At 36.0% G+C, this 19,247-nt stretch overlaps 1 protein-coding gene across 6 annotated transcripts in view; it reads left to right on the top strand.

Annotated features, from left to right (window-relative positions):
- LRCH2 (leucine rich repeats and calponin homology domain containing 2) overlaps positions 1-19,247 on the top strand; it is a 130,246-nt gene that overhangs the window by 86,323 nt on the left and 24,676 nt on the right. The window lies entirely within an intron of this gene.

Genomic DNA, 19,247 nt, shown 5'->3' with positions numbered 1-19,247 from the left:
TAATATGATTCCAGTCTTCTTTATTGAGTCTTGTTTTGTGTCCTATCATGTGGTCTATCCTAAAAAAAATGTTCCAGGTACACCTGAAAAGAATGTATATTCTGTTCCTTTGAGGTGAAATGCTTTGAAGATATCAATTAAATATATCTGGTCTAGTGTATCTTTTAAGGCTGCTGTTTCCTTGTTGACAGAAGTCTGGAAGATCTACCCATTCAAGCCAGTGGGGTGTTAAAATCCCCAACTATGACTGTATTACTGTCAGCCTCTCCCTTTATGTCCATCAAGATTTGTTTTACATATTGAGGTGCTCCTATGTTGAGTGCAGAAGTATTTACAAGGGTTACGTCCTCTTGTTGGATTGATCCCTTCATTATATGTAATGTCTTTCTTTGTCTCTTGTTGTAGCCTTTGTTGAAAGTCTATTTTGTCTGATATAAGTACTTCTGCTCCAGCTTTTTCCCTCATTTCCCTTTGTATGGTATATCTTTTCCCATCCCTTTAATTTTAGTCTTTGTGTATCTTTTGTTCTGAGTTGAGTCTCTTGTAGACTACATATATATAGGCTTTGTTTTCTTATCCATTCAGCCACCCTATGTCTTTGATTGGAGTATTTAATCCACCTACATATAAAGTGATTGATTATTGATAGGTATGCATTTATTGCTATTTTATTCTTTATAACCATGTTCTTTTTTCTTCCTCCTCTTAAAGAGGTCCCTTTAATATTTCTTGTAATACTGCTTTGGTAGTAATGAACTTTTTTAGCTTTTTCTTTTCCAGGAGGCTCTTTACCTCACCTTCCATTTTGACTGATAATCTTGCTGTGTGGAATAGCTTTTGTTGTAGCTCCTTACTTTTCATCACTTTGAATATTTTGTGCCAATCTTTTCTGGCCTGAAATGTTTTTGTTGATAAATCTGCTAATAGTTTTATGGGTTCTCCCTCGTAAGTACTATCTTTCTTTCTCTTGCTGCTTTTAAGATTCTCTCTTTGTGTTTAACCTTTGGCATTTTAATTACACTGTGTATTAGTGCTGGCTTCTTTGAGTTTATCTTGTTTGGGACTTCCTGTGTTTCCTGGGCTTATGTAAATTTTCCCTTTACCAAGTTAGGAAAATTTTCAGTCATTATTTCTTCAAATAGGTTCAGTCTCTTGTTCTCTCTCTTCTCCTTCTGGAACTCTATTATATGGATGTTGTTGCTTCATAAGGTAACAACAGAGGCCCCTTAAACTATCCTCAGTAAAAAAAAAAAAATTCCCACTCTGATTGGGTGTTTTCTGCTACTTTGCCTTCCAAATTGCTGATTCAGTCCCCTGCTTTATCTCAGAGTCTTTTGATTCCTCTAGTATATATTTTCATCTTCTGATACTGTATTCTTTATTTCTGCCTGGTTCTTTTTTTTATGTTTTTTATGTTCCTTTTTATGCTGCTGATGTTCTAAGTTCTTGGAACATCCTTATAAGCATTGTTTTTGACTCTGTATCTGAGAGCTTGCTTGCCTCCATTTCATTCAGTTCTTTTTAGGGATGTCTACTGTTCTTTCATTTGGGGTATGCTTTTTTGTGTCCACATTTTGGCTACTTCTTTGTTTCTGTATATTAGATAGATCTGCTATGTCCTCTAATCTTTGTATGGTGACCTTATTTGGTATTTATGTGTGGGGCTCAGTAGCCCAGTTTCACTGGTCACCCAAGCAGGGTGGTTCAGGAATTTCCCTTGTGTGAGTTATGTGAACCCTATTGTCATAGTTGAGTCTGTATTGCTGCTGGCAGTCCTTAGGCTGGCTGACTGTAAGCATTGCCCCTGACCATAGTGTATGAACTGCTGCGAAGGTGCTAACCACTAAAAGCATAATACACCCCAGCATGTTATGGTACCTGCCAACATCTGCTTTTGGATGTCCCACTTGTGGAATTGAGTGGGTCTGCTCTGATGTTGTCAGAAGCTCATCACTAGGTGTGTTGATTCTGGGGCCTTTTAAGAAGGACTCTGGAGCAGGTCAATATCAGATGGTGTTGCCATGGCCAGTGTGGCTCAGTTGGTTGGTTGTCATCACACAAACCAAAAAGCTTCTGGTTCAGTTCTTCGTCAGGGCACATGCCTGGATTGTGGGTTTGGTCCTTGGTCAGAGTGCATATGGAAGGCAGCCATTCAATATTTCTCTCTCATTGATGTTTCACTCCCTCTCTTTCTCCCTCCCTTCTCCTCTCTGTAAAACCAAAAATAAAATAAACATTTAAAAAATATCAGACACTATATGTGACTGTCCCTGGGCAACCCGTTTGCAGCTACAAAGGGATCCAGAGTTTGTACATGGTTGTCTTTGGTTGGCTTGGGTGTGCATAGGAAGGAGCAAGCTGTACACCAAGGACAGCTTCCACCAGCACTGAACCTGAGGGCAGGTGGGCAAAAGTCTCAAGGCACTGGAAATCCACTTCTCTCTTCCTCTACCTTCTGGCTGCCTATTAGGCTCAGTCACTGAAAGGTCCTCTGGTAGTATGCAAGGTGCATGAGGTAGGTTCTCAGTGAGTCACCAGGTAGGGGAGAATTGTGTTCACTAGGTTAATACAGATTAAAACCTGGTGTCAATGCTTAGTCTGAGGCTAATCAGCAAAAGTTCCAAACTACTCCAAGGCCAGGTGCCACTCCCAGGTGCTCACAGACCTTTGTTCTGGGGTGGAGTCTCAGGAAATCACTACATGGAGGCCAGCAGAGTTTATCGTGCCCAAAACAGACCAAGATTTGGCTCTATGAAGGGAGGGCCCTGAATAGGAATGGTGGTGCAGGTCTGGTGTGTGAGGGGAAAAATTGCCACCACCCTAGGGCTACAGAACTCAGTCTGCCCTGGATTCTTCCCAGAACTCCTCAGGATCTGGAGCTCAGTAGGGCAGAATGCCTGGAATTGGGGGAGTGTGGCTAGTGGGTATCCTGTTGGATGCGGCATTGTGTGTCAGTCAGGGTTGCAGGAAGGAGGAGAATGGTCCCCACCCCAGAGCCAAACAACTCAGTTTCTGAAACACCCAGAGTTCGCAGGGACATCAACACTAGGGGCTCATGCAGTTGATTTCTCCAAAGGGTGTGAGCTCTGTTGTGGGGGTGGGCATAGGGAATTGGGATGGTGGGGCTATTTTATTTATTGCATTCCCTCAGGTTGATGCCATAAGGAAGGGAGTGTACCACCCCAGAAAGATGGCATCTGTGGGTTGTGTGGGAGAGGAACTCAGCACAGGACCCTGGCACTTGTCCCTCAACTCTCTCCCTGGTGCCACACAACCCAGTCTCTCCTCACATGACTCTTGTCCACTCGAGCCATGCTCCCTCCACTGGAGCCCAGGGTGAGTGTCTGTGTATGAGATTTTGTGTGCTGGACTTTTAAGAGGGCACTTGGGTTTCTAGCAGACTCTATCTATGTGGTGAGCAAGTCTAGAAGGAAACATTCTAGATGCTGTTGAGGGTCAGTTGTTATTGCCATCTTCATGGTACTGAGAGTACTACATTTATAATTTTGAAATAATAAAGAAGATTATTTGAAGTATGGGCGGGGTTGTGCGTGGGGAGATGACTGAATTATTTTTTTTTACTTTAAATAAATTGAATAAATATTTTTAAAAAGGAACATTATAGGGAAGACCTAATAGGAGTAGCTAACAAAGGATTATAAACCTTGTAATAAAGCTTGTTTTTGATGTGAATGTTGTTGCTCAGTCCAACCTAAAATAAAAAAAAAAGGTATATGTTTTGTGTTTTGAGAAAATTATAAGAATGATTTTGATACATTTAACATTGAAAACTAATAAGTACTTTACCTCACGTTCAAAACAATAAATTTTTATGGATCACGTGACCATGTTTGGGGATGTTTAAAATCTAATTATACTGACATTTGCTTGAATATGCTTTGAAAAATAATTACTATTAAAACTTATCAAATGACAAATACATAGTTTTAGGGGCTACTCTTTTTTTAATAGTCACTAGTATCTTTTTTTTTTTTTTTTTGCACAGCTACTGTGTTTATAGAACTAAAAACTATACTGGAAAATATCGCTCACCTTTATTCATTCTTAATCTTGTGTACCCTTATTCCCAGTTCACATTTTTCTTCTACAGTAACTTTCACCCTTTTCTGTGAAGTTTATTTTTCTCATCTTCTTCTAAGACTTATTTCTAGTGAACCGTTTTTAAAAATTGGCTACTTATGAGATGTGTATTTCTCCCCTATCCAATATAATCTAAGTATTGATCACTCCCATGATTTAACAGGTTTGATGAAGCAAAGCACCACCCACTCTGAGTAGCTTTAAAAAATAGTTGTGTTTCTATCTCCTCTACCTGGCAAGTGAAAGAATTATATTTATCATTATGGGCAGAGATTATTGATTTTATAAGAATGCAACAATATCCATTTCTTTCATTGTGTTAAGAATAGCATTTGGATGTATAATCCAAATTTTAGATTTAACATTGTGATATATATTTCTATATTTTTAATTTTCTTTTATTGTTGCATTAGTTTTTCATGTATCCCTGTGACTTGAATTATTTTTTGTAGCTGAGATACATCAAATAATGTTTCATATGTCTTGATTTTTTGATAGTTTGGTAATTAGTTCAAAACAGCACCTAATCATGTGCCTTATACCTAGTAGGTATTCAGGGATACTGCCATTGGTTAATTGATTGCCTGGCAATGAGATCAACAAATTTAAAAAAGCTAATAGGAGCCATTAATTTAGGTACTATGTTCTCACTAAATAACTTGTATTATTTTTTGAGATATATAAGAGTAATTTCAGTGTTTATCTGATAATTCTGTTCTTCATCCTCCTTTTTAGATATTAGTACATATGAATATAAGATGAGTTTAGATTAAATGTTAATATGTAGTGACATTAATGTAATAATTATGTCTAATTTTTTCAAACATTAAAATATTTCTTATATGAGGTCATAATGTATGGAGCACATTTTACTTTAAAATCTATAATTTATCATCTAAATTATAACCTAAATTTTAAATTTATAATTTATAAATTAATAAATTTAATTTATAAATTTTAAATTTATAATTTAAAATTTTATAATCTATAGACAATTTAAATTATATCCCTAACCAGGTTCTGTTAATGGCTGAACTTAAACTGATCTCAGAATATTTTTATGCCAAAATTCCATATTTTTGCCATTAAATAATTTCTCTCCCTTAAAACATATTGCTATTGCTTACCTCTCTTAAATGTAGATAATTATAAACTTTTATATACTATTACAATACTTGATTTGAGTGAGCCGAAAAAATGAAAAGTAATCTTGTAAGAGATTGTATTACTTAGAGGATTTGATAATAATTTATAACTTTTCTCTTTTACATTGAGTTGTGTTTAATTTTTTATTGTTGTTCAGTTATAGTTGTCCCACCTTTTCCCTGTTGCTCATCCCTGCCCTGTTGCCCCCACACTTCTCGCCAACCCCTGCTCCCACAGTCAATCCTCATCCCATTGTCCATGCCCATGAATGCTCTGTTCATGTTCCTTGACTTGCCCTTCCCCTACTTTCCCCTGTTATCCTCCTACCCCTTCCCTCTGGTCACTGTCAGTTTGTTCTTTATTCCCATGTCCTTGTTTATATTTTGCTTGTTTGTTTGTTTTGTTGATTAGGTTCCTGTTAAAGGTGAGATCATATAGTATTTGTCTTTCACTGCCTGGCTTATTTCACTTAGCACAATGCTTTCCAGTTCCATCCATGCTGTTGCAAAGGGTAGGAGTTCCTTCATTCTTTCTGCTGCATAGAATTCTATTATGTAAATGTACTGCAGTTTTTGATCCATTAATTTACTGATGGGCACTTAGATTGCTTTCAGCACTTGGCTATTGTAAATTCTGCTGCTATGAACCTTGGGGTGCAGAGGTTCCTTTGAATTGGTGATTCAGGATTATTAAGGTATAATCCCTGCAGTGGAATTGTTGGGTCAAAAGGCAGTTCCATCTTTAGTTTTCTGAGGAAATTACCAACTGTTTTCCACAGTGGCTACACCAGCCTGCATTTCCACCAACAGTGTATTAGGGTTCCCTTTTGTCCACAACCTCACCAGCACTTGTTTGTTGATTTGTTTTTGATGGCCATTCTCACTAGTGTGAAGTAGTATCTCATTGTGGTTTTAATTTGCATCTCTCTAATGGTTAGTGTTGCTCTCCATCTTTTTCATATGTCTCTGGGTCTTCTGTATGTCCTCTGTGTGTCCTTCTGTTGGAGAAGTGTCTGTTCAGGTCTTTTGCCCATTTTTTAATTGGATTTTTTGTCTTCCTGGTGTGGAGGTGTGTGAGTTCTTTATATATTTTAGAGATCAAAACCCTTGTCTGAGGTATCATTGGCAAATATGTTTTCCCATACAGTTGGTTCTGTTTTCATTTTGCTGATGTTTTCTTTAGTGGTGCAGAAGCTTTTTAATTTGATGAAGTACCATTTGTTTATTCTTTCCTTTATATCCCTTGCCCTAAGGAACATATTGGTAAAAATATTGTTGCATGGAATACCTGAAATTATCCTGCCTGTGTTCTTCTCTTGGAATTTTATGGTGTCACAATTTATATTTAAGTCTTTTATCCATCTTGAGTTTATTTTTGTGTATGGTGCAAGCTGGTGGTCGAGTTTCATTTTTTTGCATGCACTGTCCAGATCTCTCAACATCATATATTGAAGAGGCTATTTTTACTCCATTTTATGTTTCTGCCCTCTTTGTTTAATATTAATTGATCATATGGACATGGGTTTATATCTGGGCTCTCTATTCTGTCCCATTGGTGTATGTGTCTGTTCTTATGCCAGTACCAGGCTGTTTTGATTACAGTGGCCTTGTAATACAGTTTGATGTCAGGTATTATGATCCCTCCTACTTTGTACTTTCTCAAAATTGGTGAGGCTTTTCAGGGCTGTTTATGGTTCCATATAAACTTTTTAAATTTACATTGTGTTGTTTCATAGATTCTATTTATGAAAAATCTAAGATGCTATTTAACATTATAAGCAGCAGTTATAACATTTATTTTTAGTTTTTACAGTCCATGGGTTGTTTTTCTGTTTTATTATTCATCTTGATTTAAAGGAATTTATCTGGAATAAGATTACCCTTGCATATCACCATGTACCACCTAGAATTTCTACTTTGACTGTATACTACTTAACTGTTGTTTAGCTAGCTATTAGTGGAAAGTAAATGCAGTGTCAGCTCTCAGCTAAAAGAAGCCATGCATGTCCTCCAACTTAGAGAAAAGTAAAAAATTGTATATGTTAGTTTGTTGATGGTTTTCTTATAGCAGCTTTGCCACTCATTTAGTTCATACTATTTAAAAAAATATATTTGATTCTTTAAGTAAGTTTATATTAGCACTTAATGAATGAAACTATCCTATGAATGTAACAAGAGAATTTGCCCAGAATTAATAATCAAGAGGTGGGAAAAGAGATATGCAAATAAACCATCAAGTAGATAAGTCATAAATGTTCAAAGTCTGAAGCCTAGTTATTTAGAAGACTTCTCCCTCGTAGTCTAAGTGAGATCCATATACATCAAGCTACTTTATATTAAGTTTATTGTTGAATTTTTAAAAGCTAATCTTTGTCCCTCTTATCAAAATATTGGATTATTTCTACTTGTATTTGGGTGTATTCAGGTCCCCCTGAATCAGTGATCTTATCTATATCAAAATAGCTATTCTGCAAGTCATAATTTTACCTTCACTAGAATTTGGGAAATTAAAAAAATACTATTGTCTTAAAAATTATCTTAATGTTGCTCTGTAAATTATTTAACCAATTTTTCACATATTTACCAACCCTACTTTTGTATGTTAGTATTAGAGATGTGGCTATTGCTCTTCTTCTTATACTCATTTCCTTATTATGTAGATTAATAAGCAGATGTTTAACTGACTTCTTAAAATTTATTTGGTTATTTGTCTTTCATCACTTGGCTTACCTCACTAGCATAATGCTCTCCAGTTCCATCCATGCTGTCGTGAAGGGTAGGACTTACTCCTTTCTTTCTGCTGTGTAGTACTCCATTGTGTAAATGTACCACAGTTTTTTGATCCACTCATTTACTAATGGGTACCTAGGCTGCTTCCAGCACTGGGTTGTTATAAATTGTGCTTCTGTGAACATGGGGGTACATAGGCTCTTTTGAATTTGTGATTTATGATTCTTAGGGTATAATTACAGCAGTGGAATTGCTGGGTTAAAAGGCAGTTCCATCTTTAGTTTTCTGAGGAAATTCCATACTGTTTTCCACAGTGGCTGTACCAGTCTGCATTCCTACCAACAGTGCACTAGGGTTCTCTTTTCTCTGCATCCTCTCCAACACTTGTTTGTTGATTTGTTTATGATGGAGTTATGATGTTTATGATGGATATCATTCTCACTAGTGTGAAGTGGTATCTCATTGTGGTTTTAATTTGCATCTCTCTGATGGCTAGTGATGCTAAGCATCCTTTCATATGTCTCTGGGCCCTCTGTATGTCCTCCTTAGAGAAGTGTCTATTCAGGCCCTTTGCCTGTTTTTAAATTTGATTGTTTGTCTTTTTGGAATGGAGTCATGCGAGTTCTTTATATATTTTGGAGATCAAACCCTTGTTCAATGTATCATTGGCAAATATGTTTTCTTATACATTTGGTTCCCTTTTCATTTTGCTGATGTTTTCTTTAGTGGAGCAGAAGCTCTTTAATTTGATGAAATCCCATTTGTTTATTCTTTCCTTTATGTCCCTTGCTGTAGGTGACATATTGGTGAAAATATTGCTGTGTGGAGTATCCGAGATTTTCCTGCCTATGTTCTCCTCTAGGATTTTTATGGTATTGTGACTTATTTTAAGTTGTTTATCCATCTTAAGTTTATTTTTGTGTATGGTGTAAGTTAGTGGTTGTTTCTTTTTTTTTTTTCATGTACCTGTCCAGATCTCCCAACACCATTTGTTGAAGAGGCTATTTTTACTCCATTTTATGTTCCTGTTCCCTTTGTCAAATATTAATTGACCATAGAGATTTGGATTTATTTTTGGGCTCTCTATTCTGTCCCATTGGTCTATATGTCTGTTCCTATTCCAGTACAAGGCTGTAGCCTTGAAAATGGTTTGATGTCAGGTATGGTGATCATGATCTCACCTATAAGTGAAACCTAATCAACAAAACAAACAAGGAAACAAAATATAACCAGAGACATTGAAATAAAGAACAAATTGACAGTTACCAGAGAGGAGGGGGGAAGAAGATAACATGGGAGAGAAGGGGAGGGGTCGTCAAGGAATGTGTTTTAAAGGACCCAAGGACAAAGCCAAAGAGAGTTAGGATTGAAGGTGGGAGTTGGGGGTGAGTGGGGCAGGGGAAAGTGGTAGTGGGAAAATGGAGACAACTGTATTTGAACAATAAAAATGATAAAACATATGGAAATTTTTAAAAAGTTATTTGGTTATATCCTTAAAAAAAAGATTCCAATATATGTGACCTTTTGTAACTCAATGACTTGAGTTAACTGGTTCCCTTTACATACTCATTTTTGGTAACTCTTTCTGTGGTATTTTCTATTTGTCTTTGTTTTTAATAATTATTTTATTTTGGGGGGGGTGTATCCTGAGAATTTTTTTATTATTTTGGAAAGATGTACTTTTGAGTACTATGTACTATGGATAAATAAAAAAAGTAATTATGAGAAGTTATACTGAAGTATAATTAGCAATCATGGAAAGAAAAATCAGGTTTTGAGTAGTTTATTACTTTGGTTTAGAATTATAGAAATCATGTACATTGCCTGTTTCATGTACATTCCAGTTTGAGGAACATCATGCTAACCTTTAGTTTGTTATAACTAATTAGGTAGTTTTCTGAGTCCTTGAAATCTATCCATTCTTTCTTTTCTGTTTGCTTTATGAATGACTTCCCTGTCCTTTCCCAAAACATCTTTTGGGTTTGGTCAATGGACACAAAATGTGAATACAGATGGAGGCCTTTATGTTATAGAGCATCATTCAGTGAAAAACTCTTCCAGAGGAGAATAGCAGGGTATGCATCAGGGTATATCGAGTCTGTGGAAGCCTTAAGTACTAAAGGGCCATGTTGATGCAACTGTTACTTAAAACACAGTATCAGTAACTGGATTAGGGAAGTGTGTTAATTTAGAATAGGTAGAACAGATGCTTGTTTTTACTTTGTGTATCACAGATTAACATGTTGAATATCACTGTACACAGAAAAATTTAATTTATATAGGAACATTCTCAAGTACATAAAATATGTTTTACAGGTGGATGGATTTTGTTCTTCTTTCCTGCTCCTATATGACCCATACACATCAGTAATCACAATACTAGTGAGTGTGTTGGGGCAGAATTCAGAATTTACTGTTGTGAAGGGCATTGTCGTTTCATGACCACTCCCATGCTCTGGAATAATTTTGACATCCCCACCCCACACAGTACACATTGCTACATCTCCTTTTTAAAAGTCATTCTAAAGATGTATTTTTTCCTAGTAGTCTCAGATATTTTATTAGCTCAATTCTTCTGCATTTGGGGATCCAGAACAATTTAGTGTATGTTCACACAAAGAAGAAGAATAAATTCATCATTAAATCTGAAAATTGTTTGGTATAAAACTGTACTGCTTTACCTATGATGCATGTCCTTTGCCCCTTACTGTGATTCCTCCTAGTGAGGCTTTACTAGATTCAGGCTACTGAGGACACTGGGGTAATGGAAATTGGTTTCTTTATGTTAACCATCTTTCTGTAATTACAAATTTATATTTACTTCATTAGGCATTTTTGTGCATAGCAGATTGGTACAGCCACTGTGGGAAGCAGTATGGAGTTACTTCAAAAAATTGATAACCAGAAACATTGAAATTAAGAACAAACTGACAATAATCAGAGGGGAGTGGGGAGGGAATAATAGGGGGAAAGGGGGAAAAGGTTTTCAGGAACAACTATAAAGGATACAGGGACAAAACCAAGCAGGGGTGGAATCAGGAGAGGGAGGTAAGGATGACTGGGCTGGGGTTGGGGGGAGTGGTAGGGGGTAAATGCAGACAACTGTACTTGAACAACAATAAAATAATTTTTAAAATGCCATTTTGATCTCTTTTTGCACTCATACCCGTATTTCATCTTGATAGAATCATTTATTCATTTATTCAGTAAACATTTATTGTATTACTGTTACTGCCAGGAACAATGTTTCTTTATCATCGATTGTGTTTATTCTCTGTTATTGTTTACTTTTTCATTTCCTTTTCAATTGGGTTTTTAGAAAGATTTTATTTATTTAGTTTTAGAGAGAGAAAGGGAAGAAGAAAGAGAGGGAAAGAAGCATCAATGTGTGGTTACCTCTTGCTTGCCCCCTACTGGGGACTTGGCCCTAATCCCAGGCACATGCCCTGACTGGGAAGTGAACGGGGAATTATTCTGAGGACTGTGCTCAATCCGCTGAGCTATGCCAGTCAGGGCTCAATTGGGTTTTACTAAGTTCTGTTATGTGAATACATGGTCTAAGCCACACATATTAATTCCAGAGAACTAGGACACCTTGAAAGTTTCTATTTGTTCATTTTGGTGCTTTGAAAATTGGCATTACACTCAATTCCTGAGTCATTCCTATGGAAGTGTAAAGGTCCAAGGCTGGTGTGGGGGTGGTGGGTACATTTGTACAGAAAGAGTTAACATTTGTTGAATGCTTCTTATGTGCATACTCTTCTGAGTACTTTAAATGTATTACCTCATTTAATGCTCATAACACTATAAAATTGTTATTATTGCCCTCCCCATTTTATAAGAAGACTGAGGCTCAGAAATTATCATAACTTGTTCAAGATCATACATCTAGTAAGAGTGGTACAGTGAGGTTTCAAACCCACTTTTCTTGTTCCAGAAGCCCATGTGTTGTTTTAACCAAATTCCTATTAACCTGGTAATAAGAACACTTTGCTTCCTGCAGATCTACTCATCTTATTGATGTCTTTTCCTAGATACCTCACAGTCCAAATTTCCCACAGACCTATTATTTCTCCAATATACAGGGTCCAGCACAAATAATTTCTCCTTTTTATTACAAAATCTTTTATTACAAAATCATAAGCATGTGATTCTGTAACAGAACAATATCACATTCAAGCACACCATATGATTTTTTAGGTGAACTGTTCAAATTAAAATGATAAATTATTATACCCATATTATTACCCTACCAACCACACTCAAGCAGCCCTTACTTCTGCAGGACCATGTCAGAGGTGTCTGTCTAGTCTTTTGATGTCTTTGGGCCACACTGGAAGAAGAGTTGTATTGGGCCACACATTAAATACACAAACACTAATGAAAACTGATGAGTAAAGAAAATAAGATTTTAAGTAAATTTACAATTTTATGTTGGGCTGTATTCATAGCCATCGTGGGCTGCACTCAGCCCATAGATCACAGGTTGGACACCTCTGAATCATGCATGAATGAATGTTCAACTATGTAGTCGCCCAACTCAGCAACTTTGGAATTATTAGACATTCCTCTCTCTTATACAAACCTCCCTGTCCAGTCAGTCACAGAAAATTATTGCTTCTTAACCTTACTTGTGTCTATTTCAACATGTCCATTCCTATTGAAATTGGGTTGGTTCAGGCCTTACCTTTTTCTACCTGGATTACTGCAACAGGTCTCAATACACCTCTCTTCGTCAGTTTTGCCTACCTTTAAATCTGTGTTTTGCACTGATAGAAGAGTGATGGTTCTAAGACACAAATCTGACTGCGACTCCCATTTATTATTTTCTTTTTTGTTTTTTAAATTTATTTTGTATTTTATTATTATTTTAAAATATATTTTATTGATTATGCTATTACAGTTGTCCCATTTCCCCCCTTCAGTCCCCTCCACCCTGCACACCCTCTCCCACCCACATGCCCCCCATTTAGTTCATGACCATGTGTCATAAGTTCTTTAGCTTCTACATTTCCCATAATATTCTTACCCTCCCTCTATTTTCTACCTACCATCTATGCTACTTATTCTCCACACCTTTTCCCCCCTCTCTCCTCTTCCCACTCCCCTGTTGCTAACCCTCCACGTGATCCATTTCTGTGTTTCTGTTCCTGTTCTAGTTGTTTGCTTATTTTGTTTTTGTTTTAGGTGTGGTTGTTAATAATTGTGAGTTTGCTGTCCTTTTACTATACATGATTTTTATCTTCTTTTTCTTAGATAAGTCCCTTTAACATTTCATAAAATAAGGGCTTGGTGATGATGAACTCCTTTAACTTGACCTTATCTGAGAAGCACTTCATCTGCCCTTCCATTCTAAATGAAAGCTTTGCTGGATAGAGTAATCTGGGATATAGGTCCTTGTCTTTCATGACTTGGAATACTTCTTTCCAGCCCCTTCTTGCCTGCAAGGTCTCTTTTGAGAAATCAGCTGACAGTCTGATGGGAACTCCTTTGTAGGTGACTGTCCCCTTATTTCTTGCTGCTTCTAGGATTCTCTCCTTCATTTTTATCTTGGCTAATGTAATTATGTTGTGCCTTGGTGTGTTCCTCCTTGGGTCCAACTTCTTTGGGACTCTCTGAGCTTCTTGGACTTCCTGTAAGTCTATTTCCTTTGCCAGAATGGGGAAGTTCTCCTTTATTGTTTGTCCAAATAAGTTTTCCACTTGTTGCTCTTCCTCTTCTCCTTCTGGTACCACAATAATTCAGTTTTTGGAACGTTTAAAGATGTCCTGGAGGTTCTTAAGCCTCTCCTTATTTTTTTTTGAATTCTTATTTCTTCATTCTTTTCTGTTTGGTTGTTTTTTTCTTCCTTCTGGTCCACTCCATTGATGTGAGACCCAGCTTTCTTTTCATCACTATTGGTTCCCTGTGCATTTGTCTTCATTTCACTTATCGTAACCTTCATTTGTTCATCTAATTTGTGACCAAAATCAACCAATTCTATGAGCATCCTGATCACCAGTGTTTTGAACTGTGCATCTGATAGGCTGGCTATCTCTCAGTCACTTAAAAGTATTGGTTCTGGGGCTTTCATTTGTTCTGTTTGAGCCATCTTTTTTTTTTTTTTTTTGCTCTGGTCGCATCTGTTATGTAGTGAGGGTCGGAGCCTTAGGTGTTCACCAGGGCGGGACACCCCAGTTGCTGGGTTGTGACGCTGTATATGGGGCAGGGGTCTGAGAGGGAACAATGACGCTTGTTCCTCCCCCCAGCCGGATTTCAGCCCCTTCTGCTGCTTCCCCCAAGCAAACTGGTCCTTTCTGGTGCTAATTCCTGTGGGTAGGTTTGTGCACCCCATAGGTCTTTCTAATGGTTCTTTCTAACTTTTAGAATAAAGTTTAAAATGTTTGCCTTAACCCATAAGGTCAAAGTGAGTTTCTGCCTGCCTTCAGAGCCTCTTCTCATGAACTCTTCCACCAGCACCTTTTGTAGCTAGGAACAGTACTCCTTTCCTTATTCCAGCATGGTTTCACATCTGTTTTGTATCCTGGTCTCTCTGCTGGAATTGCCTTTTCTTCTTTCCTTTTCACTTAGACTTTCAGAATTAAGTTCAAATGTAAGATAAGTTTTTATGCCAAAGTCTAGAAACATTCATCTATCTTAATTTTCATTTAGCTAGATGTAACTCACTCTCCCTTTTTGAATACTGGTTATGCTATCTTACATATTTGTTCTCCTTAAAGTTTCTGTTACTACCTTTCTTCTCAGTTCCTTTCATTCCCATTCTAAGCTTCCTTTCCAGGTTCCTAACATTCTCTTGGGAAAGCCTGAACTTCCTCAACCTCAAAAATGTGATATCCAATTCTGGCCTTTTCTATACAGCATTATTACTGGTACTCATTTTCAAAACAATCATCCAATTCCTTATTTAAAAACAAAATAGAACATTTTTAATTTTTCCTGATTATAAGAGTAATGTAGCGTTATTGTTAAGAAACTGGAAAATTTAAACACAAAGAAAGAAATAAACAAACATCACCCATTATCCTCTCTCCAGAAATGACAATTCATAGTATTTTTGTATATTCTCTTTAGATCTTTTATTTTATGTGTGTGCATGTATATTTGCAAGTGAAATGTGTGCATGTGTGTGTGTGTGTGTGTGTATGTATGTATGTATATATTACAGAGCTGTATTATCTGTTGCTTACTCAACACCTCCACTTGGATGTATAATGTTGGCTTTATTAGTTATGAAGGCTACTAAAATCTCCAAAACTACTTGTGGATTTAATTTTTCTCCTTAAATTTCTATCATTTTTTCTTTATCTATTCTGCAGCTGTTATTAGATACATAAAATTGAGCATTGTAATGTCATCTTGTTGAATTTACACTTTGACATTATGAAATGACTTTCTTTATATTGGTAATAATTTTTGCTCTGAAGTCTGTTATTCTTATATTAATATAGTTACTGGAGCTTTCTTTTTTTACATTATATTTATTGTTTTTTTTTCCATTACCACTTATCTGCCCTGTACCCTCTTCTGCTCCACCAGTGCCCCTCAGTCACTACATTGTTGTCAATGTCCCAGAGTTATTTCTCTTTTTTCTTTTTTGCTTGCCCCTTCCACCCCCTAAACCTTGCTCCAGAGCTGTCAGCCTGTTCTATCTATGAGTCTGTCTCTATTTTGCTTGTTAGTGCACTTTTTTCATTAGATTCCACATATGAATGAAATAACGTGGTACCTGTCTTTCTCTGACTGACTTCATTTAGCATAATACCCTCTAGGGCCACTATGCTGTTGCAAATAGTAAGGTTGCATTCTTTTTTAGAGCTGAGTAATATTCCATTGTATATATGTACCACACTCTTTTATCTACTTGTCTACTGATGGGCACTTGAGTTGCTTCTAAAGCTTGTCTGTTGTAAATAATTCTGCAGTAAACACAGGGTTGCATATATTCTTTGAAATTACTATTTTGGGTTTCTCCAAATATATTCCCAGAATGGAATTGCTGGGTCTTAAGGTAGTCCATTTAGGGTTTTTTGCCATTTTATTTATTTATAATTTAATTTTTAAAACTTTTTATTGTTCAAGTACAGTTGTCTTCATTTTCCCCCATCACTCCCCCACACCCCAACCATCCCCACCTCCAACTCCTGATCCTACCCCACCTTGGTTTTGTCCATGTGTCCTTTTAGAAGTTCCTGAAACCCTTCCCTCTTCCCCCCATTATCCCCTCCCTAGTCCCCTATGGTTACTGTCAGTTTGTTCTTAATTTCAATGTCTCTGGTTATTAATTTTTTGAAGTAATTCCATACTGCTTCCCACAGTGGCTGCACCAATCTGCTTTCCACCAACAGTGCATGAGCATTCCTTTTTTTCCACATCTTCACCAATAGTTGTTTGTTGATTTTTTGATGATTGCCATTCTGACAGGTGTGAGATGATATCTCATCATGGTTTTAATTTGCATCTCCCTCATGATTAGTGGTGTTGAGCATCCTTTCATATGTCTATGAGCCATCACTATGTCCTCCTTTGGAGAAGTATCTGCTCAGGTCCTTTGCCCATTTTTTAATTCGTCTGTTTTATTTATTTATTTAGGTTTTGAGTTTTAAAAATTCTTTATAAATTTTGGATAGCAACACCTTATCAGATGTATCAGTGACCATGTTCTCCCATTCTGTGAGCTGTCTTTTAATTTTGTTCATAGTTGCCTTGGTTGTACAAAAAATTTTTAGTTTAATTTAGTCCAGTTTGTTTACTTTTTCTTTTCCTTGTCCAAGGAGATATATCAGAAAAAAATATTGCTATGAGAAAAGTCCAATATTTTACTACCTGTGTATTTTACATTCTAGGAGTTTTATGGTTTCAATTCTAACATTTAAATCTTTAATCCATTTTGAATTTATTCTGGTGTGTGGCATAAGAAGGAGGTCTAATTTCATTTGTTTTTTTTGCACATATCTGTATAATTTCCCCAACACCTTTTACTAAATGAACTATATTTAAACCCTTGTATGTTATTCACCCCAAATATTAATTTACTATAAAGGCATGGATTTATTTCTGGGCTTTCGATTCTGTTCCATTGATTTGTATGTCTGTTTTTATGCCAATACCATGTTGTTTTGATAACAGTGGTCTTGTAGTAAATTTTGATATTAGGTAGCATGATTCCTCAACTTCATTCTTCTTTCTCAAGATTGTTGTCTTTGGCGTCTTTTGTGGCTCCATATAAATTTTTGGAATATTTGTTCTAGTTCTATGAAATATACCATTGGTATCTTGATAAAGAATTTCATTGAATCTGTAGATTGCTTTGGGTAGTAAATTAAAAACTTTATTTTAATTTTTTATTTATTGATTTGAGAGACAGACAGAGAGATATCACTTCGCTGTTCCAATTGTTTATGCATTCATTGGTTGCTTCTTGTATGTGCTATTAGTGGAGACTGAACCCACAATCTTAGCTTATCAGGACAGTGCTCTAACCAACTGAATTATCTGGCCAGGGCTGGTTGGGATGTTGATACATTATTGAAAAGCAATTTGATATTTTGGGGACTTGGTTTTATGACTTGTTATGTGTGATGACATAACAAGTGATTACAGTGAGGCATTTCATCTAGGATCAAATTTGTCCCATTAATGAGGTAAGACTTTGCATAATACTCTACCTGATATCCCATTAACTATAAGGTTTTCCAGTTTGGCTGATGGAAACTGGTACTACTTCTAGCCCTCTATGGGTCTGAGAAATACTTTAATTTTTCTCTGATTCTTTTGCCTAGGGTAGTTTCTTCATATGTATGATCAGTGTTCAGTCATTACTCAGCTGAAATTTGAAGGATGCTTCTGTAGGGCTCTTGAATTCTTTCTCTGTGTGTTACTCTTTTTTTCTGTTGCTTTATCCTGTTAACTCCATCCACCTTTTTCCCTCTGGTTCCCAACTTTCTTTCCTCAATTTAGGAAGCTCTACAGGCCCCACTTTGGTTTCCCTTCTTGGGCCTATGGCTTGGAAATTCTCTTCCTATAGCAATCTGACTCAATTGTGAGGCTTGCCTTGTTTGTTACCAGTGTCTAAGGGATAGCTGTCTTTTTCCTTGATGTTTAATGTCTTGGAAAGTATAATTTCATGTATTTTTTCTATACTTTTATTGCTTTCAGTCAGGGTATAAACTTGGTCACTGTTAATTCTATCTTGGCCAGATGCAGAGACTAATTTTTACATTTTATGGAATTTGTCAATATTTAATTTTGATCGTTTTCCATACATGCCCTCTTCACCCAAACATTTTAAAAATTACTACCCATATTTTGCATATATTTATGTGATTTCATCTTTATTTATATTTAAACCTTTCAGTCCATTAATGTTGATATTTGATATAGTGTAAGAAATGTAATTTTTTTCCTTTCTCCCTCTCTCCTTTCCTCTCTTCTCTTTCTCACTCCCTCTCCTCCTCTTCCCTTTTCTTTTTTCTTTCTGTGTGTATTTTACAATTGGTTAACTAGTTGTCTGAACAATATTTGTTGCGTAATCCATCATTTCCTCAATGATGTTACAGTTCATTTTTATCATAAGTTGTTTGACTTGCAGTCCTGTACACCTCTTCCACTGAAAAACCTATAGATTCTGGAACTAGTCCTGATTTATTTCTGTAACTTAATAGAATGTAAATATGTAATTTCCTAGTAGGTAAGTCCTCCTTATTATATAACTTAACTTTTCTTGGTTATCCATTCTTCCAAATTAACTTTGTAACTCTTATGAAATTTCCAAAACAAGCCCAAAAATACTTCTTGGTTTTTTAAATTATTGGAGTTTATTTCAGTGATCAGCTATCTATAATATTTAGTCTTTCTAAGAACTTTCTAGTCATTTAAGTTCCTTATTAGACAGTTGTAGTTTTTTCATATTGGTATTGTGCATGTCCAGTTAACTCTTTTTCCCTAGGTGTAACTTTTCCTTCCTTTTATGAGATTTTTTTTCTAATATATTTTATAACTTGTTATAATTTTTATATATATATTTATATATATATATATATAAAAACTATTAACATATATTTTTCCTACAACTGCTAACCTTCTGTTAATAATAATAGACTTTTTAAAATGTTTTTCTCTTGGACGATTATGTTCTCTATAAATTTTGGAAATTTGTTCCTTTCTAATTTTTAAATGTTCTTTTATTCCTGTACTGAACAGAAGTTTTATAACAGTATTGAATAATACCATCATCTCTAGTGGGCATTTTGTGTATTTTTTTCTAAAGGAACT

The sequence above is a fragment of the Phyllostomus discolor genome, chromosome X (assembly GCF_004126475.2).
Source record: "Phyllostomus discolor isolate MPI-MPIP mPhyDis1 chromosome X, mPhyDis1.pri.v3, whole genome shotgun sequence".
Classification (NCBI taxonomy): Eukaryota; Metazoa; Chordata; class Mammalia; order Chiroptera; family Phyllostomidae; genus Phyllostomus; species Phyllostomus discolor.
This window is presented reverse-complemented; position numbering and strand designations above follow the sequence as displayed.